The 21,713-nt window shown below is 38.6% G+C and overlaps 1 protein-coding gene and 1 non-coding gene across 6 annotated transcripts in view; one reads left to right on the forward strand and one right to left on the reverse strand.

The window, feature by feature from the left end:
- Positions 1-21,713, forward strand: part of SHROOM4 (shroom family member 4) — a 237,390-nt gene that overhangs the window by 151,987 nt on the left and 63,690 nt on the right. The window lies entirely within an intron of this gene.
- On the reverse strand, positions 21,122-21,225 carry LOC122691050. The gene has a single exon (XR_006340297.1). It is a non-coding gene; the product is annotated as a U6 spliceosomal RNA (small nuclear RNA).

Below are 21,713 nucleotides of genomic sequence, written 5' to 3' on the forward strand. Positions count from 1 at the left end.
CAAAGTGATATTACTCAGTGTTAAATATATTGATACATGAGCTATCAAGCTATGAAAAGACATGGGAAAATCTTAAATGTGTATTACTAAGTGAAAGAAGCTGATCTGAAAAGGCTTACTGTATGATTCCAGCTATATGACATTCTTGAAAAGGCAAAACTATAGAAACAGTTAAAATACTTGTCTAGGGTTACAAGGGAAGAAGGAAGGGATGAAAAGGCAGAACACAGAGGAATTTCAGGGCAGTGAAACTGTTCTGATGATTCTCTAATGTTAGAAACAGTGTAATTATGTGTTTATCCAGACCCATAGAATGTACAACACCAAGAGTGAATCCTAATGTAAACTATAGACTTAGGGTGATTATATTGTACCAAGGTAGGTTTATCACTTGTAACAAATGTACCATTTTGGGGAAGAATGTAGATAATGAGGAAGATTACGCATGTGTAGGGGCAAGAGGTGTATGGGAAATGTCTGTACCTTATTTTTGCTGTGAATCTAAATCTATACTAAAAAATAATATTTGGTATTTTCTTTCTTTTTAAAAAAATTTTATTGGATTATGGTTGATTTACAATGTTTTGTTAGTTTCAGGTGTACAGCAAAGTGAATGTTATACACATAAAAGTCCAATGTCTTTAAAAATAGCTAAACTAAACAAACCTTCAGCAACAAAGGTGTTTGTTTTAGCTGATGAAAGAAACATGAATCCTGAAGGCAGTCATTATTTTTCACCAGCCCTTTTTATTTAATAGCTTCTTCAAGCCTCAGTCTTAAACTTGGATCCTGATGATTATGCCAATCCTGGATCTTATTGCAAGTGTCAAGATCTCTTCTGGGGATTTGTCCCTGAACTGCCAGCTCTGGACTTCAGGCCAGTTTCTATTTTGAGTGAAAGCTCCAATCTAGCAAGAGTACATTGATTGCTTTCCAGCTAATCAAAGGGAAAGCATTGGTTTGCTGTTCTGGCATCCTTGTTCAGCTAAAAATGATTATGTCTCTGGCTCCTAATGCAAAGATATATTCTTCCTTCTTTTCCTGTGATGATGGGGCAGAATATCCTTCAATTTTGTTAAGTATAAAGTTAATGTATACCTTTGAATAGTCTTTGAGGAGTTATACAGGGTATTTTTTTCACCCTAGGGGAAAGAGCAGAATATTACCTGCCCTCCTCTTTCTCTCAGTCATAAAATTTGTGTGATTTAAATTTACATACAGAGAAAGTTACTTACCTGAGGTTGTATGTCTTTGCACTTCAGAAATAGATTTCTTAAAGTATACCCATGTCCCTTCCAACAGAATGGAACATTTGAAACAAAAATTTAAAACTAGTCTTGGTACACAATTTTGTATGAAATTAGGAAAATTTTCTCTTGTGATATACTTCCTTCTCTCTCTCTCTGTGTGTGTGTGTCTGTGATTCTTTGCTACTCTGTACTTCTTGAGAGAACCTTGAGGTTTAAAAAACTAAAAGTTTAAGTAGAGAGAATTCTCTGATGGTCCAGTGGTTAGGACTCTGTGCTTTCACTGTAGGGAGCCTGGGTTTGATCCCTGGTCAGGGAACTAAGAGGCCACCAAAAAAAAAAAAAAAAAAAAGGTTAAGTGGAAGAGGGCACTCATGAAGTGATAGAGACTATAATTGATCTCTTACATGATCACAATTTTGATTAATCTCTCAGAACTGAAAGAATTGCTAGAAGCCCCTTTCCATGCCACAGTAAAAAGAATTTCTTCTTTCCTCCCTGATAACTCATCAGGCTGAACACTTGCCAGAGCCATTGGTTTGCCATAACTGGACAGGGAAAGTAGCTCTGTGTTGTTTGTGTATTACATCCCAGGATCTGAGTGATTTGCTTGGCTGAGATCTCATGTGATCATGAGAATTTAGTTAGTAATGGCACTGTGACATCTATTGAATTTTCACCAAAGTTGTACGAAGTATATATTACTTGAGAAAACCAAGGCTCAAAATGGACATGTCAGTTGTCTAAAGCCATATAGCCAATAAGTGCCAGAGCCAGGACTTGAATCTGGTCTCTGTGTGTGACTCCAGAATCCATCTCTTTTTCCTGTATTCACATTGCTGTGAATTCCAGTCATGGGAAATCTATCATAGTTCTACAACTCACTGAGATAGTCATGTATCCATTTTCTACCAAGTAGTTCATTTGAAAATGTTAAGACTAGTAAGGGATGAACTGAGTTCTCCACAGGGATTTGGATTCAGGCTGAAGGGTTTTTCCAAGGTGCTTTCCCATCTAAGTTTGAAGAAATACAATCAGAACTATGATTACTTTCAGATTTAATAGACATACTGTAAATGTCAGTTCTGTCCTCCTATCCCAGCACTTACTACAGATCAGATGCTTGTAGATCAGGTGCTTGGAGCTCTCAAATACATCATGTTATTTAATCATCACAGCTCTGTTATGAGGTATAGGGATGAACATATCTCCATATTACAGGTGAGAAGACAAAGGTACAAAGAAATGAAGTAACTGACATGTCCATTATCTCATAGTCAGGTCCATCTAACTCCATGGTATTGAAATAATAATTTGCTCTCTATAATACCTTATTTGGTTCCTACCTACCTATCTATTTTACTTCTGTCTCTGTAACATTTTCAGAAGCTTTAAATTGGATATTTTAGTTGAGATCTTCAAGAAATCCTCTTATGACATTAAAAATCCATAGGCTGTGCGTGCTTTCTCACTTGCCTCACCTTGTTAGTATTATCTTCAGCAGTAAGCTTGCACCTCAGTAGAGCTCAGAGCGAAAGAAAGTGTAAGTTGCTCTGAGAGGACAGTCACCCAGGCCTTAGCTTTGCCTTGACCTGGAATGCTTGCTCATCTTGACAGAATAATCTGAGTTAATCAGCTCATGGATAGGGTGAAAGTTAAGGTTCTAGGTGTGGGTCTGTTTGCAGCTGAACTGATGGGTTTTGGCATCTTAATTAAGGGATTCAATAGCCATCTGTAGGTGAAGACATCTTCCTTTCTCAGCTGAAGCTGGGTCAGTCTCAGTCAGTGGGAAAATGTTGTCATTTGTATTCTGCATTCCCCATGTTTCTTTGGGTTGTGCTATGTTTAATAAAGTGTGCATTAGGAGATATTGAAAAAAGAGTTTTTTAGTCTTTTTCTCCCAATAAGTTTAAACTGTTTCCAAAGTGCTTGTGTGTGTATGTAAGTGTGTGTTAGACAAATTACTCTGAGGAAGTTGACACCTCATTATGTGTAGGTTATTGCATTTGTGGAACAAAAATCTCCCTTAATATATATCTCCCTTGATATGTCTATGTGTCATAAAAATTAATTCACTTGATATGAATGTGTTTTCATTTTGGGTGTCTTTAATAGGGAAATATATTCTAGTAGGTTAGTTTATAATGTTTCTAAATAATAAATCATAAGCACAGTAAAAGAAAACAGCTGAAATGTGAATATTTGAGAGTCAATTATATGTTGATTAACCTTATTGCTTTTGCCATAATTCTTACTATTGCCATTTTCCTTTGCTGTCAAACAATTCATTTTTGGAACATAAAATGCATAATTATGAGTGTTAATATAGCACCTTGCTGCATCTCACCTCTCTTTGTGTTATGGCACAAGTTTACTTTGGGGACACACAGATACTTTCTGTCATTATTCATAGTAACTGTTATTAGACATTAAAGTTGAGATATAACTATATTCATTATTTACCTGTCTTGTTAGAAGCTATTCTAACATCAAGACTATAGAAAAACCATGTTTATAATTCAACTAAGAAACATAGAAGCCTGTTTAAAAATTAAACAAAGTAACCTGTGTTATAGAGGATGGAGCAATGGACTTGGGGGTTTTCATTGCAGGCTCTGAGTACACAGTAGAAATACTGGACAAGTCTTTAACCATCTTATAGTCTTGTATTTATGAATAATTCAGGGAAGTAATTCTTACCTGACAGGAATCCATAAGGATTGTTAAATAAGTACTTCATGACAATGTACTTACATTAGTACTTGATATTGGATACCTAGCTAGTGAATGTATACTGTTTTTAATATGACATTTGAAAGTGAAAAAGAAAGACATTTTCTAAACATTCATTCACCAAATATCTCTTTAATTACCAAGTTCTCATAATACAATTTCATTGATTTAATGTGTTTTTGAGTTTGTGTGCTTAGCATATACAGACAGCAAGGAGATCAAACCAGTCAATCCTAAAGGAAATCAACCCTGAATATTCATTGGAAAGACTGATGCTGAAGCTGAAGCTCCAGTACTTTGGCCTCCTGATATGAAGAGCTAACTCTTTGGAAAAGACCCTGATGCTGGGAAAGATTGAGGGCAGGAGGAGAAGGGGGAAGCAGAGGATGAGATGGTTGCATGGCATCATTGACTCCATGGATATGAGTTTGAGCAAACTCTGGGTGTTAGTGATTGACAGGGAGGCCTGGCGTGCTGCAGTCCATGGGGTTGCAAAGAGTTAGACACAGCCTAGCGACTGAACAGCAATAAGCAATATGTTAAATAGTTTAGTGGGGCTCACAGCAGGATTGTGTTCTAGCCATGAACTCTAGTGGAGGGAAAAACACATACAGGTAAAATGGTTGAGAAAGGAAGTAGGTGATTGTCAAAATGAGTGATACCAGCAGCAAGTGGTTGTAAAAATTGGAAGAAGAACATCACAAGGAACTTGAACAAAAGAAGGGGAGGTTGGCTCAATTCCTAAACAGTATGTGGTAAGGCATAAAGAGAGGATGGAGAGAAATGTGTATGTAGGTTTGAGAAATATTAAGTGAGCCCACCCAGATTAAGACTTATAAAGGGGATCAGTGAGAGGTGAATTTGAACCATCTAATAGAAGGCCCAGAAAAGCAAAGTTTATCTAGTAGGCCATGAGGAGTCATTGCAGGATTGTGAATAGGTGAATAAGAATTAGTATCTGTGGGAAACTGGTATAGCTTGGACTGCATGTAGGGAGGCTATGTGACATGATTGCTTATATAAAGTAGTGACAGTAGGAATGGACAGGATGAATTAATAGGGGATATATTTCAAAGCTAGGATGTGGAGACTAATTCAATATAAAAGCCAAAGAAGAGAAGTAAACAATGGTTACATGGTTTGAGTTAGTCAGATCTTTAGGGATTTAAGACACAACAAAAAGATAAATTAGAAAGATCTAGGCTTGATGTAGAGGGGACGACAGAGGATGAGATGGCTGGATGGCATCACCGACTCGATGGGCATGGGTTTGGGTAGACTCTGGGAGTTGGTGATGGACAGGGAGGCCTGGCGTGCTGCGATTCATGGGGTCACAAAGAGTCGGACATGACTGAGTGACTGAACTGAACTGAACTGAGGCTTGATGTCAGTGTTTGTTTGTTTTTGTTTTGTCTTTAATTTGAGGAGATTGATGGGAGATGTAAACATTCAATTGGCAATTGTAGAGTATAGGTAGAACTACTGTGGTTTTGGGGTCCAGATAAAGATCAGTGATTGTTCTAGACCCATGGAATGTTACTCGTAATCTAAACTAATCTCAGTTACACAAATATCTTCTGATAGTTACTTCCTCTTAAAAAACATCAGCTCTCCTTAATTTTCATCCTCTTCCAATTACCAGTCTCTTTTCCTTCACAGCCAAGCTTCTTAGGCAGTTGAAAAGTATCATTACACTCATTGCCTCCATTTTCTTTTTCCCGTTTTCTCACTGAAGTCTGGCTTCTTCCACTACATGACAGTCTTCTCTGTAGGACCAAGATGAATCAGTATCCTCCAGATTGAATAAAAAACTCAAGGAGCATCTTTTCTTCTTTTTCAGTCAGCAATTTTTCAGTAGCAGAAGGAGTACAATGAAAGGCACATAGCCATTGGTATTTAATAGCACTGGTGTCAAATCACATATCAACTGGCTGACCTTTTGTAAGTTAGTTAACCAAAATTTTCTCATTTGTAAGATGAGAATAATGATATTTATCTTAATCCCTTTAAAAAGAGTTGCTTAATAAATAATGGACCTATTTAACTTTTTTCTGAAATTTCTTCTCTTTGATTGTGAAATATATCTTTCTCCTGGTTTTCTTCCTACTACTGATTTTCAGCTCTCTTTCCTTAATTTGTGACTTGACTATAGGTATACCCTAGAAGAGATGTCTTCAAACTTGAGTGTGTGTTAGAATTCTCTGGAAGGTTTGTTAAGGAACATATTGTTCCCCTCTTCCACCCAAGTTTCTGATCCAGTCAGGGTCTAAGAAATTCTCAGGTAGTGCTGGTCTGAGGACTGAACTTTGAGAACCACTAACCTAGAGTTCTGCCTCAGACCCTCTTTCTCATTCTATGAACCTTTTTTGAGAGGCTTCAGATATCACTGATGACTCTCAGGTTTCTGTATCCAGAGAAGATCATACTCCTAGACACCGGATTATCATTTTCAACAGCATGTGACACTTTGCCACCAAGATGTCTCCCAAACACATGATAATCCAACATAGCCAGGCTTATTCTAAAGTATATGTGCTAAGTCGCTTCAGTCATGTCCAACTCTTTTGCTACCCTATGGACCACAGCCTGCCAGGCTCCTTTGTCCATGAGAGTCTCCCAGCAGCAGTACTGGAGTGGGTTGTCATGCCCTCCTCCAGTGAATCTTCCCAACCCAGGGATTGAATCTGCATCTCTTACGTCTCTTGCATTGGCAGGTGGGTTCTTTACCAATAGTGCCACCTGGGAAGCCCATCTAAAGTACATATGGAAAAGTAAATATTATATATATATATATATATATAATCTATAAGAGTAGTCAGGAAAAGTCTGAAAAGGAGGAGTAATAAGGAGAAAGGAACCAGTCCTGTTGAAACATATTATAAAACTACAGTAATTAAAACAGTTTGGTACTAGCACATGAATAGACATATCAATGGACCATAATTGAACCTAGTAGTAATTAATCCAAAAGCATAGTTTAGTGTATGGTTTTTAATGTATGATTTTATTAGTAAATACTGAAGGTCTTTCTAAGCAAGACACAAAGGAAGCCATAAAGGAGAAAATTGTTAAATTTGACTACATGAAAGTTAAAATTTACAGTACCACAAAAATACATAAACAGAATCCAAAGACAAAAATCTGAGAAGGATTTGTATCTGATATGAGAAATGGCTGGTTCCCTATATATATAAAGAGCTCTTGAGACTGAGAATCACTAAGAAAAATATCAACAGGCCATTATTTTAAGAATAGGAAATAAAGAACCTAAACAACCAGTCTAGGGAAGAAGAAAATTGGCTTATAAAAATAAATACTCAACAACACTCATAATTAAAGAAATATAGGTTAATTTAATCAATAATTCTCACTGTAACACCAATACAACTTTCACTAATCAGAATGGCAAAAATCAGAGCATGTAATACATATTTTTTGACAAGCATGTAGAGAAATGTGTACTTTTACACCTTAATACATACCTTGCTACTCGAAGTGTGATTCTTGGACCAGCAGTATTTGCATAAACTGAGAGCTTGTTACAAATTCAGCCCTATCCCAGACCTACTAAATCAGAATCTGCATTTTAATGAGATCCCTAAGTGATTTGTTTGCACGTGAAAGTTTGAAAAACACTGCTTTAAAACATTGTTGGTGGAAAAGCAAATTAGCATAACTTCTTTGGATTTTAGGCAACTTTATCACAATTAAACATTCATATGCTCTGAACCAGAGCTCCACTTACAGGAATTTATCTAACAGATATAATCATATATGTGTGTGTGAAGAGTTGTTCAAAAATATTCATTGCAACATTAAAAAATTTAGAAACAAACTTAATATTCATTAATTGAGTAAAGGTTAAATAAAGTATGAAAATTCACACAAGTACAATAGTAAGTGGTTATTAAAAATTTGTGAAAAACTACATGCAGATACAAAATTATCTCCAACATATATTGTTAAACACAAACAGCAAGATCTTGAACAGTACTCTAGTATGCTTTTTTGTATGTCCTGTTATTATAATAGCTATTTTACAGATAATGTAAGTGAGGCAGAGATGTTGAATAGCTAGTCCAAGGGCACACAGAAGCAGTGGCAGATTCAAATCTAGGCAGTCTCATTCCAGAGCTTATGTTCTTAAAACTATGTCATACTACTGCCTAGGGATAAACAAGAAAATGTTAATGATGGTTTCCCCCAGAGTATGGGGAACTCATTTTTCATCGTATATGCCTTTGTACCGTTTGAATGGTTTACCTTTCACAAATACTGCTTTTAGTTCAGTTCAGTCGCTCAGTTGTGTCCGACTCTTTGCGACCCCATGGACTGCAGCATGTAAGGCTTCCCTGTCCATCACCAGTTCCCGGAGCTTGCTCAAACTCAAGTCTATAGAGTCAGTGGTGCATTCCAACCATCTCATCCTCTATCATCCCCTTCTCCTCCTAACTTCAATCTTTCCCAGCATCAGGGTCTATTCCAATGAGTCAGTTCTTTGCACCATGTGGCCGAAGTATTGGAGCTTCAGCTTCAGCATCAGTGCTTCCAATGAATATTCAGGACTGATTTCCTTTAGGATTGACTGGTTTGATCTCCTTGCTGTCCAAGGGATTCTGAAGAGTCTTCTCCAACACCACAGTTCAAAAGCATCAATTCTTTGGTGCTCAGCTTTCTTTATGGTTCCACTCTCACATCCATACATGACTACTGAAAAACCATAGTTTTGACTAGGTGGACTTTTGTTGGCAAAGTAATGTCTCTGCTTTTTAATATGCTGTCTAGGTTTGTCAGAACTCTTCTTCCAAGGAGCAAGCATCTTTTAATTTCATGGCTGCAGTCACAATCTGCAGTGCTTTTGGAGCTCAAGAAAATAAAGTCTGTCACTGTTTCCATTGTTTCCCCATCTATTTGCCATGAACTGAAGGGACCAGATGCCATGATCTTGGTTTTTTGAATGTTGAGCTTTAAGCTAGCTTTTTCACTCTCCTCTTTCACTTTCTTCAAGAGACTTTTTAGTTCCTCTTCACTGTCTTCCATAAAGGTGGTGTCATCTGCATATATGAGGTTATTGATATTTCTCCCAGTAATCTTGATTCCAGCTTGTGCTTCATCCAATCCAGCATTTCTCATGATGTACTCTGCATAAAAGTTAAATAAGCAAGGTGACAATATACAGCCTTGACATACTCCTTTCCCAGTTTGGAACCAGTCTGTTGTTCCATGTCCAGTTCTAACTGTTGCTTCTTGACCTGCTATAGATTTCTCAGGAGGCATATAAGGTGGTCTGGTATTCCCATCTCTTGAAGAATTTTCTGCAGTTTGTTGTGATCTACACAGTCAAAGGCTTTAGCGTACTCAATGAAGCAGAAGTAGATGTTTTTCTGGAACTCTCTTGCTTTTTCTCTGATCCAGCAGATGTTGGCAATTTGATCTCTGGTTCCTCTGCCTTTTCTAAATCGAGCTTGAACATCTGGAAGTTCTTTATTCACATAGTGTTGAAGCCTGGTTTGGAGAATTGTCAGCATTACTTTGCTAGCGTGTGAGATGAGTGCGATTGTGCAGTAGTTTGAACATTCTTTGGCATTGCCTTTCTTTGGGATTGGAATGAAAACTGACATTTTCCAGTCCTGTGGCCACTGCTGAGTTTTTCAAATTTGCTGGTATGTTGAGTGCAGCGCTTTCACAGCATCATCTTTTAGGATTTGAAATAGCTCAGCTTGAATTCTGTCACCTCCACTACCTTTGTTTGTGGTGATGCTTCCTGAGGCCCACTTGACTTCACACTCCAAGATGTCTGGCTCTAGGCGAGTGATCACACCATCCTGGTTATCTGTGTCATGAAGATCTTTTTTGTATAGTCCTTCTGTGTACTCTAGCCACCTCTTCTTAATACTTTCTGCTTCTGTTAGGTTCGTACCATTTCTGTCCTTTATTGTGCCCATCTTTGCATGAAATGTTCCCTTGGTATCTCTAATTTTCTTGAGGAGATGTATAGTCTTTCCCATTCTATTGTTCTCCTCTGTTTCTTTGCATTGATCACTTAGGAAGACATTCTTATCTCTCCTTGCTTTTCTTCAGAACTCTACATTCAGATGGATATATCTTTCCTTTTCTCCATTGGCTTTCATTTCTCTTCTTTTCTCAGCTATCTGTAAGGCCTCCCCAGGCAACCATTTTGGCCTTTTCCATTTCTTCTTCTTGGGGATGAATTTGATCACTGCCTCCTGTACAGTTATGAACCTCCGTCCATAGTTCCTCAGGTACTCTATCTTTAAAAATATAAAAACTTAAAACTCAACTTGTCCAAAACTGAACTAATTTCCCTCCCTACTCTTCTTGGTGACAGACTCAGTCATTTGCTGAAGTGAGATATCTGCACACACTCTGGACCCCTTCCATTATCTCTCACATTTGTCCAACCAGGAACCAAGATTTATTGGTTCTACCTCCTAGATCATTCTCAGACAAGTCTTAAATCTGCATTACCACTCTATCCCTGAATCATGGATCATGTTGAACTATAACATTCATTTCCTAACTGGTTCACCTGCTTCTTTCTCCCTAAAAAAAATGCTAGCAGATGCATCTTTCCAAAATACAAATCCGACTCTGCCATTATCATGCTTACAGTTTTTCACTGGCTCCTCAGTGCCTGTGGGGAAAGTCCAAATTCATTAGCATGGCAACCTGGATCTTCTACGTTCTGTTCAGCCTGCCTCTCTAGATTTACCTCCTACCACCCCTCCTCATACACTCTACCTTCAGAACACTATGTTTTTCTCAAATTTACTTGATTTTCACAAGCTACTCTTTTTTTTTTTTGTCAGGTCTTGACTGTCTTTCTTTTTTTTTTTTTTTTTTTTAATTTTTTTATTAGTTGGAGGCTAATTACTTCACAACATTTCAGTGGGTTTTGTCATACATTGATATGAATCAGCCATAGAGAAGTACTTTTCATCTTGGTCAGTTCCTACCCTTCCTTCAGGACCATACCTCCTGCTTGACCTCCTTTATGTAGGTTTCTCTGGCTGCAGGCTCTTGTTGTTGTTATTTAATCACTAAGTCATGTTCAACTCTTTGCGATTCTATGGACTTTAGCCCACCAGGTTTCTCTGTCCATGGGATTTCCCAGGCAAGAATACTGGAGTAGGTTGGCATTTCCTTCTCCAAGGTATCTTCCCGACTCAGGGATCCAACCTGTGTCTCTTGCATTGGCAGGCGGATTCTTTACCATTGAGCCACCAGGAAGACCCTGCAGGCTATTAGACATTATGTATTCTGTGCTAGGCAGGTCAGGATACCCAAAAGTCCCATGACCTCTCAGTTTCCCATAGGAAAGAGCTGCTTCTCTAGCTCTTCCCCTCAACTAGTTCAGTCTTCTCCCTATGTTTCCCATAGGCCCCAGAACTCTTCTGGTTCACCTAGGACATCTGGGAGACTGTCCCTTTTATTCTCAATTTTAGATTCATCATGCCCCCCCCTTTCCCATGTTTATATCTTTAGGCAAGGGAGATTAGAATAGTGGTTAAGAATATGGACTCTGGAGTCAGGCTGCCTGAGTTTGAATACCATCTCTGTGACTTTGCAGATCTGTGATCTTGGGCAAGTTACTCTATGTCTGATTTTCCTCTCTGAATAATGGAGGTGACAATAGTAATACCTGCTTTATAGGATAGTTATGAGTATTAAGTGTTTTAATATTTGTAATACATAGTAAACACTGTAAGTGCTTTTGAGATAAAAAAGCGTAAAATATGAGGTGAAAGAATCTTCTCAAAATGGCATGGAAGGCAAGCTTTTTCTCTTTTGGAGCTGTTTTCTACTAAAAATAGCTTGTTAGTATTAGGAACAAGTATATATGAGTCAGCAAGAACCCCCATCCCTTTTCAAGTCTCCTGTACTTCTGGCTTGTTTCCCCAAATGGATGACAGATTGAGAGCTTCTTGAGGGCAAGGATCATAGTGCAGACTTTTTAAATTCCTTGTCTGTGTGTGCGCTAAATTGCTTCAGTCATGTCTGATTTTTTGTGACATGTCTGACTTTTTGTATCCTGCCAGGCTTCTCTGTCCATGGGAGTCTCCAGGCAAGAATACTGGAGTGGGTTGCCATGCCCTCCTTCAGGGGATCTTCCCAACCCGGGGATCGAACCCACATCTCTTACGTCTCCTGCATTGGCATTGGTACTAGTTCTTTACCACTAGTACCACCTGTGAAGCCCTTTTAGACTCCTGAAGATCTGCTCTGGCTGATGCCTCTGCCTGGAACATTTTCCCTCAGTGTTTGCTTGGCTCCTTCCGTGACTTTGTTTATTAATACTTCTGTTGTTCAAGTATCACCTCCTAACAGAAGCCTTCCCTGACCACACACTCTGAAATAGAATTGGCCTTCACATAGATAGACCTGCCAGTTTATCCCTTACCCTGCTCTATCTTCATAGCACTTACCACTACCTGTCATATTCTATATTTATAGAGTTGAGTTCCATGAAGACTGTTTTGTGTGTTTTATTGATTGGTTTGTCCCCAGCACCTTGAATGGTGCTCTCTCGGCTCTCAATAACTAATGAATGAATCAATGAATAAATAAATGAATGAATTCAATTCAAGTGCCTTATAGAAGGGGAAATACAACAAATTCTGTTCACTCCTAGCATCTTGAAAATTTTATAATTCTCAGTCCATGGTTTTGTCTTTCTGCTTCAGCATTTTCAAATTAAATCCATATCCATGTGTGAGTTTGGTTTCAATTTGACGAAAATCACCTTGACAAAAGTTAAAATCCAATAAATGTCAAGTCCAGTTTTGCCAAAAGTAACTGATTTGTTTGTTCTCCATCTCATGGGGGAGGAATATACATGACTGTGTGTGTATGTGAGAGAGAGAATGAACAGTTACCTGCAGTGAGGAAATTGGGTGTCCAGGTTCCCCAGAAGGAAAATAATTTCGTTTCAATTGCTGTATATTTTTTCTCAGTTGTTGCTTCCAAATCCATTTAAAAACCCAACCGAAATACAAAGAGATGAAAAGCCTGATGAGCTAGAGGTTTGTAAACATAAATACATCAGATCAGGGAATTTCCCAGGGGCTCATGCAGAGCATTATAAAACCATGTGAAAGCTTTATGAAGAGAAACTTCAGCAGAGGAGATAGATATATGGCAGCTGCTTGCCAGCTCATGTCTCCACTCAACAATGGAAGTTGCGATGTGGGAACTGTCCTTTTGGTTCTGGGATGTGCCTCACCATGAAGTAGAATGCTCCTGCCCCTGGAGCCCAAATTCTGTTCAAGCAGCTGCCCTCTATTGTGTACATAGCTGCTGGCTATGTGTACAACTGCTGCTGGCAGTTGAAGGGAGGTTCCCAGGCTGCCTTGGAAGACAAGACCCCACATAAGTAAAAGCAGTAGCAGCCAGTATTTTGAAGAAGCCATTTGAAAATTTGTTTCAAATGTATGGTAGCATTTTTTTAGAGTGATGGGTCTCAAACTTGAGCATGAATCAGAATCACTTGGAGGGCTTGTTAAAATTCAGATGGCTGGGCTCCACTCTCAGAGCTTTCTAATTCAAAAGATTTGGAGTGGGGCCCCAGAATTTCATTTCCTTCAGTTTCGCAGGTGATGCTGATGCTGTTCTATACAACAAACTTTGAGAACTATCATTTAGGAAAAAAACAGGAATTTGGAAGCAAATAAGTTAGATTCAAGTCTTATATGATTATACCTCTGAACCTGACATGGAGGTTCTTCTTTTCTAACATGGTTTATAAGGTTCTTGTAAGAATTAAATGGACTGGTGTCCATGAAAGTTCTTTGGGAACTATAAATATTAGCAGTTATGGCTTCACAAATAGTACTTGCTGCCACCCCCATCATCTTTTCCCGTGCTTTGTCACCTCTCTACCCAACTTTGTCCTATCAAGTTCATCAGGCACCTAGAAAGAAACCAAAGTCAAGAAGGCCCTGAGTAGTAAAATGTTTTTAACCCAATGAGTGTGGCCTTAATGCTGACTTTGACTTGATCTCCTTTTCCTTCTGACTGGCCTCTTCTCAGTTTGCTCCTGTTCTTCCAGCTCTGGCCACATCTCACAGCAGAGAACAGCAACTAGTGCTGATATTGGGGTAAAAAAAATGTCAGGTAGAATTTTTTTTAATTAGTAGAATAAGCAGAGGAATCTACTTCCAAACAGGAAAGCATTTGTTAGGGAAACCATCTTGCTAGGTTGGTGGGTTCTGAGCTGATTTCCCTAAGGGCAAAATCCAGATGTTTGAAAGAGTTAAGTGGGATCATAAGTATAATTGCAGATTCCTAACTTAAGAATGTGTCAGACAGCTGTATTAGACAGTTACCAGGGTAAATGATATGTCTGTGTATGAGGGAGTCCTTTTTCTTTGGAAACCTTTTCTCATTTAAAAGTAATACACAGGTTATGTACACAATTTTGAAATTTTCTTAAACTATAAAGAATGAAAATATCCTTTAATTCTGACACACAGAGATACTTTATGGTAAGATATTAATACATTTTCATCTAGCCTTTAAAATTTTATTTATTTATTTATTTATTTGGCTGCAACGGATCTTAGCTGTAGCATGTGAACTCCTGATTGTGGCATGAGGGATCTAGTTCCCGTACCAGGGATCACCCCCAGGCCCTGTGCATTGGGAGCTCGGAATCTTAGCACTGGACCACCAGGAACATGCCCATACAGCCTTTTAATATGTGTATGCTTGCACATGAATATATGCATATGGATATTTTTTTTTTTGAGTTGGGCTGAACAACATACAAGTTGTATACTGTTTTTTCTCTTTTGTAATAGTAGACTATGGGCTTCGTTGGTGGCTCAGCAGTACAGAATCTGCCTGCCTTAATTTCTGTTTCTGTTTTTCCATTGTTAGTGTATAGGAATGCAAGGGATATCTGTGTACTAATTTTATATCCTACAACATTACTATATTCATTAAATCAGTTCAGTTGCTCAGTTGTGTCTGACTCTTTGTGACCCCACGGACTGCAGCACACCAGGCCTAACTGTCCATCACCAACTCCCTGAACTTGCTCAAACTCATGTCCATTGAGTCGGTGATGCCATCCAACCATCTCATCCTCTGTTGTCCCCTTCTCTTTCTGCCTTCAGTCTTTCCCAGCATCAGGGTCTTTTCCAGTCAGTCAGTTCTTCACATTAGGTGGCCAAAGTAATGGAACTTCAGCTTCAACATCAGTCCTTCCAATGAATATTCAGGACTGATTTCCTTTAGGATTGACTGCAGTCCAAGGGACTCTCAAGAGTCTTCTCCAACACCACAGTTCAAAAGCATCAATTCTTTGGTGCTCAGCTTTCTTTATGGTCCAACTCTCACATCCATACATGACTACTGGAAAAACCATAGCTTTGACTAGACAGACCTTTGTCAGCAAAGTAATTTGTCTGCTTTTTAATATGCTGTCTAGGTTTATCAGGGCTTTTCCTCCAAGGAGCAAGCATCTTTTAATTTCAAGGTTGCAGTCACCATCTGCAGTGCTTATGGAGCTCAAGAAAATAAAGTCTGTCACTGTTTCCATTGTTTCCCCATCTATTTGCCATGAACTGAAGGGACCAGATGCCATGATCTTGGTTTTTTGAATGTTGAGTTTTAAGCTAGCTTTTTCACTCTCCTCTTTCACTTTCATCAAGAGGTTCTTCAGTTCCTCTTCACTTTCTTCCATAAGGGTGGTATCATCTGCATATCTAAGGTTATTTATATTTCTCCCAGTAATCTTGATTATAGCTTGTGCTTCATCCAATACAGCATTTGGCATGACGTACTCTACATATAAGTTAAATAAGCAAGGTGACAATATACAGCCTTGACATACTCCTTTCCCAGTTTGGAACCAGTCTGTTGTTTCATGTCCAGTTCTAACTGTTGCTTCTTGACCTGCTACAGATTTCTCAGGAGGCATATAAGGTGGTCTGGTATTCCCATCTCTTGAAGAATTTTCTGCAGTTTGTTGTGATCTACACAGTCAAAGGCTTTAGCGTACTCAATGAAGCAGAAGTAGATGTTTTTCTGGAACTCTCTTGCTTTTTCTCTGATCCAACAGATGTTGGCAATTTGATTTCTGGTTCCTCTGCATTTTCTAAATCCAGCCTGAACATCTGGAAGTTCTTTATTCACATAGTGTTGAAGCCTGGTTTGGAGAATTGTCAGCATTACTTTGCTAGCGTGTGAGATGAGTGCGATTGTGCAGTAGTTTGAACATTCTTTGGCATTGCCTTTCTTTGGGATTGTAATGAAAACTGACATTTTCCAGTCCTGTGGCCCCTGCTGAGTTTTCCAAATTTGCTGGCATATTGAGTGCAGCACTTTCACAGCATCATCTTTCAGGATTTGAAATAGCTCAGTTTGAATTCTATCACCCCCACTAGATTTGTTTGTAGTAATGCTTCCTAAGGCCCACTTGACTTCACACTCCAGGATATCTGGCTCCAGGTGAGTGATCACATCATCGTGGTTATCTAGGTCATTAAGATCTTCTTTGTATAGTTCTTCTGTGTATTCTAGCCACGTTTTCTTAATTTCTTCTGCTTCTGTTAGGTTCATACCATTTCTGTCCTTTATTGTGCCCATCTTTGCATGAAATGTTCCCTTGGTATCTCTAATTTTCTTGAAGAGATCTCTAGTCTTTCCCATTCTGTTGTTTTCCTCTATTTCTTTGCATTGATCACTGAGGAAGGGTTTCTCATCCCTTTTTGCTATTCTTTGGAACTCTACATTCATTGATTAGCTCTAATAATTTTCTGGTGTTATCTTTAGGGTTTCCTATGTAGAGGATCATATCATCTGCAAACCATGAGAGTTTTACTTCTTTTCCAATCTGGATTCCTTTTATTTCTTTTTCTTCTCTGATTCCTGTGGCTAGGACTTCCAAAACTATGTTAAATAGTAGTGGTGAGAGTGGGCACACTTGTCTTGTTCCTGATTTTATAGGAAATGCTTTCAATTTTTCACCATTGCGGATAATGTTTGCTGTGGGTTTGTCATTTATAGCTTTTATTATGTTGAAGTATATTCCTTTTGTGTGTGCTTCCTGGAGAGTTTTTATCATAAATGGGTGTTGAATTTTGTCAAAGGCTTTGTCTGCATCTATTGAGACAATCATATATTTTTAATCTTTCAGTTTATTAATATGGTGTATCACATTGATTTGCAAATATTGAAGAATCCTTGCATCCCTGGAATAAAGCCCACTTGGTCATCATGTATGATCTTTTAAATATGTTGTTGGATTCTGTTTGCTAGAATTTTGTTGAGGATTTTTGCATCTGTGTTCATCAGTGATATTGGCCTGTAGTTTTCTTTTTTGTGGCATCTTTGGTTTTGGTATGAGGGTGATAGTGGCCTCATAGAATGAGTTTGGGAGTTTGCCTTCCTCTGCACTTTTCTGGAAGAGTTTGAGTAGGATAGGTGTGACTCTTCTCTAAGTTTTTGGTAGAATTCACCTCTGAAGCCATCTTGTCCTGGGGATACAATCCCATTCACCATTGCAATGAAAAGAATAAAATACTTAGGAATAAATTTACCTAAAGAAACAAAGGAACTATAGATAGAAAACTATAAAACACTGATGAAAGAATTCAAAGATGACACAAATAGATGGAGAAATATACCATGTTCATGGATTGGAAAAATCAATATAGTGAAAATGAGTATACTACACAAAAATAAACTCAAAATGGATTAAAGATCTAAATGTAAGGCCAGAAACTATAAAACTCTTAGAGGAAAACATAGGCAGAACACTCTCTGACATAAATCACAGCAAGATCCTCTATGACCCACTTCCCAGAGTAACAGAAATAAAAGTAAACAAATGGGACCTAATTAAACTTAAAAACTTTTGCACAATGAAGGAAGCTATAAGCAAGGTGAAAAGGCAGCCTTCAGAATGGGAGAAAACAATAGCAAACAAAATAACTGACAAAGAATTAATCTCCAAAATATACAAGCAACTCATGCAGCTCAATACCAGGAAAACAAACAACCCAATCAAAAAGTGGGCAAAAAAACTAAACAGAAGCCAGAAAGATAAAGAACATTACAGCATACTAACACATATATATGGAATTTAGAAAGATGGTAACGACAACCCTATATGCAAAACAGAAAAAGAGACACAGAAGTACAGAACAGACTTTTGAACTCTGTGGGAGAAGGTGAGGGTGGGATGTTTCGAAAGAACAGCATGTGTATTATCTATGGTGAAACAGATCACCAGCCCAGGTGGGATGCATGAGACAAGTGCTCGGGCCTGGTGCACTGGGAAGACCCAGAGGAATCGGGTGGAGAGGGAGGTGGGAGGGGGGATCGGGATGGGGAATACGTGTAAATCTATGGCTGATTCATATCAATGTATGACAAAACCCACTGAAAAAAAAAAAGATAAAGGAAAAAAAAAACTAAACAGACATTTCTCCTAAGAAGACATACAGATGGCTAATAAACACATGAAAAGATGCTCAACATCACTCGTTATTAGAGAAATGCAAATCAAAACCACAATGAGGTATCATTTCATGCAGGTCAGAATGGCCACCATCAAAAAGTCTACGAACAGTAAGTGCTGGAGAGGGTGTGGAGAAAAGGAAACCCTCTTACACTGTTGGTGGGAATGCATACTGGTGCAGCCACTATGGAGAATCATGTGGAGATTCCTTTAAAAAACTGGAAATAGAACTGTCATATGACCCAGCAATCCCACTGCTGGGCATACACACCAAGGAAACCAGAATTGAAAGAGATACATGTACCCCAATGTTCACTGAAGCACTGCTTACAATAGCTAGGACATGAAAGCAACCTCAGTGTCCATCAGCAGATGAATGGATAAGGAAGTTGTGGTACATATACACAATGGAATGTTACTCAGCTATGAAAAGGAACACATTTGAGTCAGTTCTAATGATTTGGATGAAACTGAAGCCTATTATACAGAGTGAAGTAAGTCAGAAAGAGAAACACCAATACTGCATATTATCACATATATGTAGAATTTAGAAAAATGGTAATAACAACCCTATATGCAAGGCAGCAAAAGAGACACAGATGTAAAGAACAGGCTTTTGGATTATGTGGGAGAAGGTGAAGGTGTGATGATTTGAGAGAATAGCATTTAAAAATTTATATTACCATATGTAAAATAGATGACCAGTGCAAGTTCAATGCATGAAGCAGGGCACTCAGGGCTGGTGCTCTGGGACAACCCAGAGGGATGGAGTGGGGAGGGAGGTGGCGGGGGGGCAGTGTTTCAGGATGGAGGGAGACATGTGCACCTGTGGCTGATTCATGATGATATATGGCAAAAACCATCCCAATATTGCAATTATCCTCCAATTAAAATAAATTAACTTAAAAAAATATATGCACCGATAGGAACAGACATGGAGACAGAGATAGAGATGGAGTTCAGTTCAGTTCAGTTCAGTCTCTCAGTCGTGTCCGACTCTGCGACCCCATGAATCACAGCACACCAGGCCTCCCTGTCCATCACAAACTCCTGGAGTTTACTCAAACTCATATCCATCAAGTCGGTGATGCCATCCAGCCATCTCATCCTCTGTCGTCCCCTTCTCCTCCTGCCACCAATCCCTCCTAGCATCAGGGTCTTTTCCAGTGAGTCAACTCTTTGCATGAGGTGGCCAAAGTATTGGAGCTTCAGCTGCAGCATCAGTCCTTCCAATGAACACCCAGGACTGATTTCCTTTAGGATGGACTGGTTGGATCTCCTTGCAGTCCAAGGGACTCTCAAGAGCCTTCTCCAACACCACAGATCAAAAGCATCAATTTTTCGGTGCTCAGATTTCTTCACAGTCCAACTCTCACATCCATACATGACCACTGGAAAAACCATAGCCTTGACCAATGGACCTTTGTTGGCAAAGTAATGTCTCTGCTTTTTAATATGCTATCTAGGTTGGTCATAACTTTCCTTCCAAGGAGTAAGTATCTTAATTTCATGGCTGCAATCACCATCTGCAGTGATTTTGGAGCCCCCAAAAAAAATAAAGTCTGACACTGTTTCCACTGTTTCCCCATCTATTTCCCATGAAGTGATGGGACCAGATGCCATGACCTTAGTTTTCTGAATGTTAGAGGCACTGATATAGAGAGAGAAATAGAAACAGAAATATGCAATATACAAAAGTCCTCAAAACAACTTTTGTTTTGTACATGAACAAAGACATTCTAAAAAATGGTTGGAATGTGGTCGCCAGCTTATAAATATTTATTGAATGAATAATAATGTATTATTTAAGTAAAAAAATAAACAGAAGTGCATTTAAATATTTCACTTTATATAGTTCCATACAGGATAAGTGTTTAAAATAAAAAGTTTAATCATGTACTCAAAGGGCTATAAAAATGTTTCTCAAATTAACAAAGGAAAAAAGAATCTGGCTGCAATGCAGGAGATGCGGATTCTCTCCCTGGTTTGGGAAGATCCCCTGGAGAAGGAAATGGCAACCCACTCCAGTATTCTTGCCTGGAGAATCCCACGGACAGAGGAGCCTGGTGGGCTACAGTTGATGGGGTCACAAAGAGTCAGACACGACTAAGCAACTAAACAACAACACAACTATGGTAGACTATTATTTCTTCATGTAGATACACAGTACTTCACCTAACTTCCAAATTTTTGAACAGTTAGGATATTGCTAATTTTACATTATAATTAACCCTGCAGTCGTTGACACTTCTCATAAATCAATATGTTCATTTCTAATTGCTCTCTTAGGATAGAATCCTTGGAATGGAAATATTAGATTAAAGGGTAGGAACATTTTTTAAAATTTATTTATTTTAATTGAAGGATAATTATTTTGCAGCATTGTGATGGTTTTTGCCATACATCAGTATGACTCAGCCATAGGCACACACATGTCCCCTCACTCTTGAACCTCCTCACACCTCCCTTCCCACTCCATCCCTCTAGGTTGTCACAGAACCCCAGCTTTGGGTGCCCTGCTTCATACATCAAGCATTTTTAAAAACAAATATAATTCACCAACCATAAAATTAATTACTTTCAAGTGTGGAATTAAGTGGGTTTTAGTATATTTACAAGGTTGTATAGCCACCACCACTCTCTAATTCTAGAAAAAAATATGCAGTGCTTCACAAATTTGCATGTCATCCTTGTGGGACAGCCATGCTGATCTTCTCTATATTGTTCTGATTTTAGTATATGTCAGCTAAAGCAAGCACAGTAGGAACATTTTTATGTCTCTTGATGACATATGGCAAGTTTCCTTAAGGCAAACACCCAATCCATTCCCATCCAGCAGTTTATAAGAATGCTTCTTTCCCTGCAACTTTGCTGACAGTTTAAAAAAATATATTGCCAATATCATTGAAAATTGCATTTTATTGTTTTGTCTTTTTGATTAGCTCTTCTTCCTCTTTAGCTGTTCTGTAGAGATATGTCATCCACTCTGTTTCCTTTGCATGCATATACTGTGGGCAGTCACATGCACTGCCACAGCCTCGGCTGCCCCCTCTCTGTGGATAATGATCACGTGTCCATACCCTACCCTAACCTCTTTCTAGCACTGCAGCCCAGATATCAGGCTGCTTGTGGGGCATGACTATCTACATTAGACAGCATATCAAACATGCTCATGTCTGAAGTCAAACTCGTGTCTCCTGAAGCTAGCTCTGGTTCTCAACTTCCCAATCTAGTTAGTGATACCA

Source organism: Cervus elaphus, chromosome X, assembly GCF_910594005.1.
Source record: "Cervus elaphus chromosome X, mCerEla1.1, whole genome shotgun sequence".
Taxonomy (NCBI): Eukaryota; Metazoa; Chordata; class Mammalia; order Artiodactyla; family Cervidae; genus Cervus; species Cervus elaphus.